The sequence below is a fragment of the Theobroma cacao genome, chromosome 6 (genome assembly GCF_000208745.1).
Source record: "Theobroma cacao cultivar B97-61/B2 chromosome 6, Criollo_cocoa_genome_V2, whole genome shotgun sequence".
Lineage (NCBI taxonomy): Eukaryota > Viridiplantae > Streptophyta > Magnoliopsida > Malvales > Malvaceae > Theobroma > Theobroma cacao.
Window position 1 is genome coordinate 3,345,987 of NC_030855.1, and position 13,508 is coordinate 3,359,494.

Here is a 13,508-nt window from a genome sequence, read left to right on the forward strand (position 1 = left end):
ATATATATGTGTGTGTGTGTGTGTGTGTGTGTGTGTGTGTGTGTGTGTGTGAGATATTAAAATATCCTACATATATATAGTTGTATGTTTTATACGTAAGCTTATAGTAAATTTCATTTATATGATTACAGTTATTAATTTTATTAGTTATTATCATACTTTTTATAAAATTATATTGACAATTAATTATACAAATTTTGTAATATATATCAAAGTATAATCTATAATTTGTGTCATAAATATATGTATGTCATAAATTTAGTAATATAACATTATGTTTTCTATTGAGTAATATGAAAAAAATTAATTTATTAATAAAATTTAAAATATTCAAATTTGTGTTAGGGTAAAGACTTGAACTTCTGACCACATGTTAAATGAATTAGACTTTAACAAATTCTACCACCTGCCCAAACTGTTTTGAAAGCTCCCCAACTTAATTTTAAAAGAAACCAAACCGATATAAGTCAAATAGAAATCCTTGTGCCTCTCAGTTTCCCCAAATCCTCAACTTTGCTTCCCTTTCTTTTACTGACCAAACCCTACAGAGAGAGCAACAAAAATAAAAAAGCCCTAGTTTTTTTTTCTAGCAACCAAACCGCAACTTTCTATCAAAAACAAAAAAAGACCAAAAAAAAAGAAAAAATAAAAAAAATACGCCATTTAAAAATGAGAGAAACGACGTAGTTTTGGGATTTCTTGATTTGGGTTTCTAGGATTAGATTTTTATTTTCTGGTTTATTGGTTGAAGTTTATAAGGGAAAAGTTTAGGGAGCTATTGCCATCGGTTTAAGGGAGAAAGAGAAGGTTGAGTGGCGTCAATAGAAGAGAGAGAGGGAGAAAGGTTTCGGCGTCAGTAAAGGGGAGAGTTTTTTGGCTTAGGTGCGCCACCGGCACGAGAAAGAGAGAAGATTGGGTTGCTATCAATTAGGTAGAAAGGCCAAGGAGTGAGCTTTTGATTGAGGAAATAAAGCTGGTTAAAGAGTAGAGTAAAAAGGAGCTAAAGAGAAAGGGGTGAACGACAGAAGAAAGAAGAAAAAAGAGGGAAAGAAAGAAGAGAAAAAGAAGAAAAAGGCTCTAAATGGCATCGTATTACCTAGAGAAGGAAAGGCTTCTCCTTTTCCTTCCCACAGTACAATCGACAGAGGAAGCATGGTGAGTTGAGGACATGGGCTTGAATGCTGCCAAACAGATCAATCATTTTGGGTTAGTATTCAAGCCCAAATAAGGTAAAATCCTTTCCCTTATTTGTTATATGAACTTGTTGGTTGGCCTAGTATTGTGTTGAGGAGCATTGTAGGTATGAGATAATTAAGAAAGAAAGTTAAAAGTTTTATCATGATTAAAAATATAGAAAATTACAAATAGGCAATAAATAAATGTTTGTTTTTAGATAAGTAAATAAGTATGTGAATAATGGTGACATGTTTAGGTAGAAAGTTGTAAAAAAATAAAAAAAATAAAAACAACAAGTATAGATGGATGAAAAATATAATGAATAATAAAATATTTAGTTTTAAGAAGGGATGAGTTAAGTAAAATAGATTAAAATATATTTGCTCATAAGACAATATATACTTGAAGATGACGATTGTGAAACTTTTAGTGATGATAGTGATAATAATGAAGAACATGAATTTGCTTATTCTGAAAGTGATTGATGATGGTAGGCATATATGATATTGGTTTTATATTTTTTGTTACAGAGTTGTTTAACTTTAATTTTATAATATTAAAAGATCTTGACATGATATAAAATTATAACGAAAAGTTTATATTTATAAATGTTGAAATTAATACTATATAATTGCAGCTTTGATTGTACAAATGAATAATCATACTTATCATTGTTGTAAATTGATGATTTTTATATTTTGCTTCAATTTTATTGAAAATAATGTGTCTGAATTTTAACAAAAAAATATTGCAAGAACAATGGTTAAAGGGAAGCATTTAAAACCGAGACCTAGATCAACAAATACCTCTAGAAGTATATCCTTGCCTACAAATGCTAGTGCGTTTGTTGATCTATCCATTCAACGACAGATGCAGCAGGAGTATAATGATGTGCCCTCTAAGACACCTTCTTTGTTGGGTGCATCTGCAGAGCAAGTAAAAAAATGAGACATCTACTCACGATTCTCGTAGATCCCATCTATTGATTTAGGTGCAAGTGTAGATGACACATCCTCAAGGTCAAGGGGTAAGGGGCCTAGTGTAAGATTACAAACTCCTGTAGATCCATCCAATAGATTGCGTATAACTCCTATTGGGAAAAGGTATGTTATCTTGTTATATTTGTTAATGAAATTGTTATATTTGTTATAAATTTTACTGCAAAAAAATTTTCTTTTATATTCTACAAGTACTTTTTTCGAGCGAGGGGTCACAGCTACAATAACAAGGATCATAAAAAATCACTTCAATGGTCTATGGTCGACATGAAGTAAAGTCCCTAATGATATAAAGGAGTTAATGTTTCAAAAATTTCAGGTACTATGTTTGTTATTCAATTAAATTATAACTTTTTGTTTTCAATTAATTTGTATCAAATTTTTTAATTACGTTATTATTTTGCTATGGGAAAAATGTGTTTGGTCTGTAAATCAAGATGTTTTGGTTCAACGAATATGGGATAAAATTTGTTCCGATCGGTTAAGAGACATGCTTTCAGAAGAAAAGAATAAAGCAATGACAGAAGCTAAAACAAACAACATTAGGGATTGCAAAGGCATGTCAAGGGAATGGATCACAAATGAAATCTGGGATGCCCTTATCGATATGGTATGGCATACAGAAGAATGGCAAAACAAATCGAGAAAAGCAAGGCAAAATCATTTAACGCCAAAAGAAGAAAGCATTCCAAAGCACACTAGCTATTCAATTCCATTTGTGGTTCATGCAAAAAGTATGGTATGAATCAATCTTACTTCACATTTATATGTATGGTTTTCTTTCAAACTAAATTTAAATTATAGGTTTAGTAGTTTGACTTTGGTTTTCCCTTACATGTTATTTATATATATCGATTATAATTGAGTATATATAGTTGTAAATAAATGCAGACAATTGAGATGAAACGAGATGTTAGGTTTTTGGAAGTGTTCAACCGTACTTATAAACGTTTAGGGGGTCATGGTGATTTTATAGATAACAAGTCCAAGTCTACGAGTGTACATACAAAATTGATTAATGTTGACTTTAAAGTTGACGACCTTAGTTGAATACTAATCTTATTTTATTTTTTATGTAGGAAATGTATAATTTTGTACTGTCATAGAAGTATGGTGAGGATTCATCTTCTCAGCCAGAATTCGATCTGAATGCTTGGACTGAAGCAATTGGAGGGATGGAGACTACACGCACTCACATGTATAGGTTTGGTACTCGGGTGCCTGCTACATCTTTACTTATTGGAACACACAGTAATGTAGCAACATCTGAGTCTGCGTGTGGCCCTATCAACTCAAACGCTACCAGTCTCACAATTGCATTGGAAGAAAAAGTGAAAAATCTTTCAGAAAACTTGGGTAAGATATGTGAGGAAATATGTGCAGAAATACGTGAAGAAATTAAGAATGCAATGGTGGAAAGCATGAGTGAATTTATGGCACGTATGGAAACCATGATCATGACTAATGCGCTTTCAAAACAAGAAAATGTGGGACCTTCAAGCTAACATCTTGACAAGTAAGATCACATTTCATGATATGATGTCTATTTTTCACTACTACACTTAGATACTTTTTAGTATAGCTGTTTAATAACACATTTAGCTTTATATTCATATGTGTTTAACTTTTTTAGATATTGTGTGTTAGGGTAATTTTAATTGTATGAATTTGACTTTGAATCTCAGTTTTTAATGTGTGTTTCATTTTATATTTTGAAAGTCAAATGTGGATGTGAATTGATAATTGTTTATCGAAATGAAAATTGGTAATTTTCTTTTGAAAAAGCATTAGTAGAAGGATATGCAATTAAAATTTAGTAAAATAATTGTCGTTGAAAAAGCATTTCCAATAGAAAATTCCATTGGAAATGCATTTCTTAATATAAAAGAATTCCATTGGAAATTTCCAATAGAATTTTTCGTTGGAAATGCTTTTCGAACGGAATTTTCCATTGGAAAAATTTTTCCAACAAAAAATTTCATTGGAAATTTTCAATGTTTTTCCATTAGAAAAGCATTTGCAATGGAAAATTTTGTTAGAAATTTCCAATAGAATTCCGTTGGAAAATCATTTCCAACGGAATTTTTTATCGAAAAACCAATTCTAACGAAATTTTCCATTGGAATTTTTTTTTCCAATGGAATTCTTTTCACAGTTGTTTCCAACGAAATTTCCAACAAAATTCAGTTGGAAATTTCCAACGGAATTCCAATGGGATAACCTACAGAAATTATATTTTTTCTAATAGAATTTTCCAACGGAATTTTCCTTTAAAAATTTCTAACGGATTTCTAACGGAAAGTATTACGGATGAGGCTTTTACCAACGGATTTTTTCGTTGAAAATCTGTCGAAAAAAGGCATTTCCAACAGAAATCAACATTTTTCCAACAGAAAATTTCGTTGGAAATAGGCTGTTTTTTGGTAGTGAACACACCGTTTCAATAACAAAGCATTTAAAATTTTGTTATGGTGGCTAAGTTGTAATTATGATGTATTCCCTCTCTTACTTTACTCTTAAGCACACACACACACACACACACACACACACACATATATATATATTGCTCTATGGAGCCCTAATTCAATAAGAAAACCCTGACATTTTCTCAGCTTTTTGCACCGACTTGTTCTTTTCTTCCACTGTCCTTGTCTGTCATGGTATCAGAATAGGGAGAAATCTAGATGGCCATCAACGTTCTTTATTAATAGTAAAGAATATTCATCAACTACTAACAGAGCTTTTTCTTTTCCAGCAATTGATTTGTGGTTTTTTCCTATTTCATCACTATCTAGGTTCATTTAATCTTTATTAATATTTCTTTTCATTTTTCTTATCTTCGTGAGTCTTCCATTAGCTGATAAATGATGGCTCAAACTACTAAGTCTAGAACTCAAGTTAGTACACAAACCAATATACAAATCACCCAAATCTCACCAATAGCAGATCTTCAGTCACCTTACTACTTGCATCATAGAGATAGCCCTGGTTCAGTGCTTATTAATCCCAAATTGAATAGCAACAACTATATAGTGTGGAGTAGGTCATTTATACTCACTATCTATTAGAAACAAAATAGGTTTCATTAATGGTTCCATACCAAAACCTGCAATCATAGACTCTCTTTATTTGTCTTGGATTCGCTACAATAATCTGATAGTGGCATGGTTACTTGACTTGATTTCCCAATCGATAGCCTTAACCATTTTCTTTATGGATTTAACAACAAAAATTTGGAACACATTAAGGAAAAACTTTGCTCAACCTGATGATACCAAGGTATGCATCTTACAATATACCTTAGGAAATGTCAGTCAAGGTACTAAAACAGTTGATTCATATTTCATTGAATTGAAAGGCATATGGGAGGAATTGAGAAATTGTAGACCTTTACCACATTACGAATGTGGAAGATGTGATCTCAATTGTTTTAAGAAATATACAGACCACTACTAGAAGGACATGGTCTTCAAGTTTCTTAATGAGTTAAATAAGTCATTTTCTACCATTAGGTCCCAAATCATATTGATGGATCTTATCCAATCATATTAATGGTCCTAAACTAGTTCTTGAATAATCTACCATGGTAAATGCAGTAGATACCAAGAAAAAAAATGAGAAAAGATGTTCCCTACAACCATTGTAGAAAGAAAAGGACATACTAAAGACAAATGCTATGGACTCATTGGATTTCTAGAAGATTATAAGTTTACAAAGGTGAAACCAAACTTCAAGAAAGGAAAGGCCACAATTAACAATGTAGTTGTTGTGTGTAATGCACCAAGATTAGATAATTATAAAGTTGAATAAAAGGAAGAAATAGTTGAGACTGGTTCCATGTCTCCAATATCCATCATCAAGCAACAAGTCAACAAGCTGATGGAACTCTTAAATGAGAATAATAGATGTAGCAATGATGGTAAATATACTTCACAAAGCACTCAGCAGGGTTTCACTAGTCTATTCAGCCTTTACAAGTATTGTTTTGGGTCACTTTTGTTTCAATACATCAAATCACTTGCATTTTTTGGTTTAGAAATGCAAATATTAACATAATAAGACAAAGTCATTAGATTATAGAATTTGGTGTCACTGATCATATATGTTTTTCCTTAAATAGTTTTGTTTATGCTAGGGCAATTAAGGATTGTTACGTTCAGTTAGTTAATGATAGAAAAGACATTTTGTCTCATATAGGAGTTGTTAAATTGAGTCCAATATTATGTCCTCTATGTACCAAGCTTTAAATTCAATCTTATTTATCTAAGTCAGCTCATCAGCACTAAATAAACCTCTATTCTTTTTACTGATATACATTGTGTTGTTAAAGACATTCACTACAAAAAAATAAGGCATTACCGATAGAATAACCCATCGATAATAGTTAAAATTTCAATAGTATGTTACATTACTGACAAAAACTTCCATTGATACTTGGTTGAAAATGCAGTGGTTGGTAATGGCAAATCTGTCGGTGATGAATTATTCTGTCGGTAAAATATCGATTGAGTGATCCGTTGATAGTTTCGTCGACAAAGGCTTGATTCTGTCGATCGTTATCTCATCGGTAATGGGGAAACTCTGTTAGTAAAGGTACCGATAGATTAAGTTTTAATGGTAAATTTCATCGATGAATATCAATGAAATTTCTGATGAATAGTCGATAGATTTGAAGTTTACAAGCAGTATCTGTCGGCAATGGCAATAAGTTTGTTGGTATTTTGTATGAGCTCCATAGGTAAAGAAAGAATTTCGTTGGTAATTGATGAATTCCATTGTTAATAGATGAATTTCTTCTGTAATACTTGCAAAATAAGGTTTTTTTTCTGTTTAGGAATTAAATTTTGTTTGATTCGTAACAAAATTATTATATGATGTTGTTATTGATACAGTAAACATATATATGCATATAAAAAATATGAAAATGCAATACAAATCGTAATTAATAAAAAAAATCCAATGTAAACATCAATCAATAATCCAATGCAAACATTTAATGTAAATACAAATCTCACTGAGGGAGTAGGGGTGGCTGCTACTACTATTATGGTAGACGCGGTGAATTTGACTGTTGTGATAAGGAAAACCTAGAGGCGTCCAGCAATCCCCTCACTGTAATTGCCTTAATAATCAAGTTACTAAGTTTGTCCATAGATGTCATTTAGGTACTAACGTTACTAACCAATTGTTGATATCCCACAAGCTTAGGTGCAGGAGGAAGAAGAGGTGATGCAGCTTCAGGGCCAAAAGCAAACTTAGACATTGCAGTAGGAGTTAAAAGTCTAGAAGTGGGGACTTTGGTGCCAAATCCGTATATGTGGGTTTGAGTACTGTTGGGCCTTCCAATGGCTTTGGTTCATGCCTCAAGATCAAACTTTGGTTTGGTCAATGGCTCATCACTGTACTTCTACAATAAAGCCAAAGTGTATGATTCCTACAAATAGAAAAACAATTAAACTTATTAAGTTATTTAATCGATAAGGAACATATATATCAAATATCTACATATATATATATATAAGCACACATATTACTTATGCAAACAATCTTGGACCTATTGTCCACAAATTCTCTAGTATTGCTGCTTGTGAGTGTGTTCAAAAAGCTTAGAGAACGTCACATGGCACTGTTTTTCCTCTTCCTGCAATCATAAAAAGAGAATAAGAATAAAAAACACATCATTAAAGGTCTCACAATCGTTAACAGCATAAAGAATTCTATTATTAAAGTGAATGATTTTTGTAGCATTAGAATAAAACCACGTACCATCCTCTTCTAGAGTAAGGCGAAAAGCAAGGAACCGCTTGTATATTTTGCAATGTTGCCTTCCTTTCCTGTTAGGCGTGAGACCTCGACCTCTATAGGCTCGTAACTAGGTATAGAAGCAATAACACTAGCTAGGGGTAGTTTCGTCATTTCCTTAATAAGCCCCTAAAAGTAAGTTTTTAAACAATATTAAGGCCTAAGTAGGCCTAAGGTATAAATGAATGATGAAATACAGGTAAAAGGGCAAAGGAAAGAAAAATAATGATGATTCCCGAGGTAGGGGCAAAATGGTCATTTTTCATCTCGGATAAAAAATTTTAAGTTTTCGTAAACCCGAGTATTTTTAGACCTTTGTGGACTTGGCCTCAATGTCAAAAGAGTAAAAAGATTGCACAAAGGATTGCAGGAGAACAAGCTAACTTGTTGAGGGCATATTTGTAATTTAAGTGGAAATTAGATAAGCTCTAGCTATAAATATCCTTTTCTTTCAGTAGCTTCTTCTCACATTTTCCAGCAGCTTCTTCTTTTTCCCTCTCATGTTTCTTCATCCTCCATGAAAGCTTGATATGAAACCTCCATAACCTCTCTCAAAATAGCTCCAATTTTAAAGCTTTTATGCACTTTTGCATAGAACCCTTGTGCTCTTTCACTTTCTCACTTTAAAACCCTTGAAAAAAATCTTACTTCCATACTATCTTTCACTAGCTAGGTGTTTAAAGAGAGAAAGAGGGAGCTTTATAATAGTTTGAGGAATTATTGGAAAGAATTTCAAATTTACAAAGCTACCAAGGTGAGTAGTAAATTAGAGTTGATTTTTAGTGTTGAGAATGGCAATTGGATGCTAGTTAAGAGATAGCTTTTAGAATTCATAGTTGTATGAATTGAGTTAATTGTGACACCAATGTGATGATAGGTTTCAACGAAGCCCCACCACCCTATTTGGACCAATAGAGGAAGTTGGAGTTAAGTTAGGATTTAACGAATACCAATGAGTGAACTTGCATTTCAAAATTTTGTTGGGAATATGAATGTGTTTGCACAAAACATTTGAATGATTTTATCCAACTTTTCTTTTAAAAAAATGTACCTAGGGAACAAGCCTTTGGTGAATGTTTTTATCTTGTGAAAATGTGCCATATAAATGGTTCATGTGTTATAGCAATATGTTGATATGTATAATATGCATTGGATATTCCTTTTTGTATGCTGATGATGACCTAGCCATGTGCTTGTAGGAGTGTACATGAGTTGATGATGACCCAGCCATGTGCGTGTAGGAATGTACATGAGTTGATGATGACCTAGCCATGTGCGTGTAGGAGTGCATATGAGCTGATGATGACCCAACCATGTGCGAGTGGGGAGTGCACATGAGCTGATGCTAACCCAGCTATGTGCGAGTGGGGAGTGCACATGAGCTGATGATGGTGGGATGGTATGCATGATGATGTATATTTTATATATAAAAATGTGTGTTATAGAAAGTGTATGAGTATAATATATGGTTGTGATGCATATGAATCTTGCATGTTAAACCTTGGAAATTTCTAAGCATGTTTGAGTTGATTTTGTCCTTACAGCTAAATGGCCTTTTCTTGAGAGAATGAAAAAGTGTTGTTGGTGTCCTGTTTCTCACTGTAGCGAGATTCATTCTCGTTACAGCGAAAAACTCTAGGCTTTGGAGGGTTGCATTGGCTAGATTCTCGCTGCAACGAGAAAGTTGTTGAGGTTTCTCGCTGCAGCAAGAAACTTTCTGTTTTGCTGCTTAAATTTCGCTACAGCGAGAATCCATTCTCGCTGCAACGAGAAACGTTCTGTCTTGTTTATTACCTTGCTCGGTTTCTACCCTATTTTCCACTTCTTTGGTACCATAGTTGAGTATGGACTTCCAACATTAAGGAATTAACTAATTAAGTTTGAAACGATGAGGTTGGTGAGAAACCCTTGGCAAATTGAGAAACCCTCGGTCAGTGGATAATTTGAGACAAATTTCGCTGTAGTGAGAATGCCTTTCCGCTGCAGCAAGGACCCATCATTTACTTGACTTGATTTTCTTGAATGTCATTAAAGTTTTTCCCTCTTCAAATCCTTTGTTGAGCATGGACCCTTTATCATCAAGTGATTTACTCATTGGGGTTTTAAATGAGGGGTTTTAATAAGAACTGAACTAAATTGCATTGTTTTAAAGATAAATGCATCGTGACCTCTATAAATCTTCCTTATTGTTTGCTTGTTCCCTTCTTTTGTTCACTCACTAGGTTTATACTCACCGTTTTCAACTTCATGTTTTTAGATCAAGAGGCAGTCAGTAACTAGGTTAAGGTGTCCTCGTAGATTCGTAACCTTGGTAGGTAACTTGGCATTTCATAGCCGCACCTCCATTCTGGTCATTTCGCTAGAACCCTAGAGTCATTTTTGTTATAAATACATAAATGTGATGTAAAGTACTAAGACATATGTTTTAGACAATTTATGTATATTTGACTGATAATGCCACTATGAAATGGCAATGGTTAGCATTATTTTGAATTGTAATTATGAAATAGAACTTTAGCAAATTTGATGGAATTATGAACAGATCATATAGACAGGCATGCTTGGGCCTAGTGGGCTATGTCCATTGGGTCCATGCGCTGGTCATGGCCCGAAATTTGGGTCGTGACAGCAATTCTGCTTGACCTTGCGTGAGTGTGATACCACTTCGGCATTGACCGTATGTTATTAACAAGCTAGTCCCATACTTCAACAATGATCCAAGGTCGCGCCTTACCCTTTGTCAAATGGTGGAGGGGAGGGGTGAGGAAGAAAGATGCTTGATCTCTTAAGGATGCATAGAATAAGAAGCTTGATCTCTTACAGCATGTTTGGTAGGAAGGAAGGAAAATAGAAGGAAAGGGAAAAGGTAAGGAAAGAAAAAAAATGAAGGAGAGGAATAAAAGTTGTTTTTCCTCCTTTGTGTTGGTATGAAAGATGAAAAATAGAGATAATGAAAGAGGATAAGGCTAAAATTGTAAATAACTTAAATAGAAATAGTGTTTTTCTCTTGGAAGGATTAGATTTAGAAGGCAAGGAAATGTTTTTCCTGCCCTCCTATTTTCCTCCTACCAAATGAAAGGAAGGGAAAGAAAGAAACACTATTTCTTTTTACTCATATTCCTTCCTTTTTCCTCCTACCAAACAATGTTAGGGATACACAAGAATAGTGTGTACCCCCTGATGTGAATAACTCTGACATCTTTTTCTCATAAACTCTGCCCTAGTTCTATCTTTGCTAATGGTGAGTTTATATCCTCTAATAGCTCTATTGACTATTATCCTTTTATCAATATCCCTCATGTCCTTTGATTACTTTTAATGTGCCTTTGTTTTCCTGGAAAAAGAAGAAAACGGAGAAATTTCAATGCATCTCTATCAATGTTGTCAGGGGCAGTTCAATAACCTCAAGGGCTTAAAGTTAAATATTCAATTGAGGCTTTTTGTTAAATTAAGAAAATAAGACTTTTTTTTTTTTTTGAAATAGCTGGAGATCATTAAATACATATTATTGTTAGTTAATTAAGAATAGGAGAAATAGCTGAGAATTAATATCATTGTGAAAATTGAGAAGTGATAAAAAATTGAGATTTATTAAGCACATAATTAGGGAATTGTGAAAATATGTTATTTTATTAATTATTTGATTTTTACATATTTTTAATAAGAAATGAGATAAATAGTTGAGAATTAAAAGAAAAGTGAAAAATGAGAGAAAATAGATATTTATTAGACATGGCAGGATAGATAAATATTTTATTAATTATTTTAATTTTTATATATTTTAATATGAATTAATTATATTATTATAAAATTATGAAACCTATTAAAATTTGAGTCCTAAAGCAAGTGCTTTGCTCGCCTTCGCCTAGAACCGCCCTGTATGTTGTCATGTATTTGAAATTTTAAATTCTTGAACGCTTTGTCAAGTTGTATGCATTCAAGTGTTTTGGAGACACAAGTTATGTGGTTTAAAATGTGAGATCTGAGATTTTGCTAGATGAACTAATGATATTTGGCTTGGAGATGACCTCGAAGGGCATTGCTCTTTTGCGAGTTGCTCTTTCTTCTTTTTACTTTCCTTGCATTAATTTTTTATTATGTCAAATTTCACTCATGGTTTGCTTGGGAACATGAGTTTGGGGGGCTGGATTTTGGTTTGAAGCAACTACATTATTTGAGAATGGTTTTAAGTAGTTGAATTTGGGTGGGAGCAAATAGACTAGGGATTTTAAAGGGGCCTAATGTTAAGATTATCTTTATAGTTTCTATTGATTTCTGTTGCCTACCTGCTATATCTTTAATCATGCCTGCTTCAGCCACCAAAGAATTTTTGGATCATTGTTAGTGCAGGAAATTTCTTCACATTTTGAGGCGGATACCGACTGGGTTTTCTTAATTTCCTTGGAATTTGCTATTGTCAAAGTAGCATCGTCACTATAATATCCTTGGGAATTTGGGGGGGCGGGGAGGGACAAGAGAGGTAATGTAGTTCAAATGTCTGCTCAATTTGTGAAGTGGCTCTAGCAATCATACCCTTGGCAGGACCTGCATGGCAAAAAGCTGCAATTATATGTTGTAGGGACAATAGCTCTGATTGAACTGGAGGTTATTGCCTTTTAAAATATGACTGTATGTGATCCAGGTTGCTAATACTAAATGGCATTTTTTCTTCATTATAAACAGTGAAGTTTATTCTGGTCAATAACATGGTTTGTGGAAGTTTATTTTATTAATAAAAAGCTAACAATGTGCCTGAAAATCCTAGGCATTTTATTTTAATTATTTTTTATTAGGATAAGCACTCAAGGAAGGGTCTTATAGCAATGGTGCAGAAGAGGAACAAGTAGTTGAAGTATCTGCGAAGAACTGACTGGGATTCCTACTGTCTTCTTCTCTGAAAGCTTGGTCTCAGTCTCTCAGAGATAATCCAGATTACAAGAACTAGAATGGTCAGCAAGAGAAGAGCTAGAGGAGAAAACTTTCAGAACCAGAGTACACAACTATGAAGCATCTTTTCCTTATACCTGCCTATATGATATTCAATGAGGTTGATGGACAATTTTTCAGCTAGATGGAGGAAAAATTCAATTGATTTTTTTTTACATGGTTTTTTAGACACCCTCTATGCCTGTAGGAAATGATTGTAAGGTTATTTGAGCTCTGAATTAAAAGCCAAAGTAGGGGAAGCGCTGGAGAAATTGTTCATATGTTTCTTTTAATAAAATCATATTTCAATAAGCTTGTTGCTCTTGCAGTTGAATTTTGTTGACCTATTTCACTTTACAGTCATGTCCATCATAGCCCTGAATGCAGAATACTGCAGCCTTGTTGCATTGAATTGGAATGATTGATGCATAGAAGTGAGCCAGTGTCCTATTAGATTCAAGTTGTTGAAACATTAAATGGGATTAGGTTTCTTGGGTTTTCTAGCATGACCTCTTTTTGGGCTTTTCAATAAGGTGAAATTTATAGTAAACGTTAATTTTACTGTAAGATCAATTAATATAATTAAAAATAATAAAATCTGTTTAA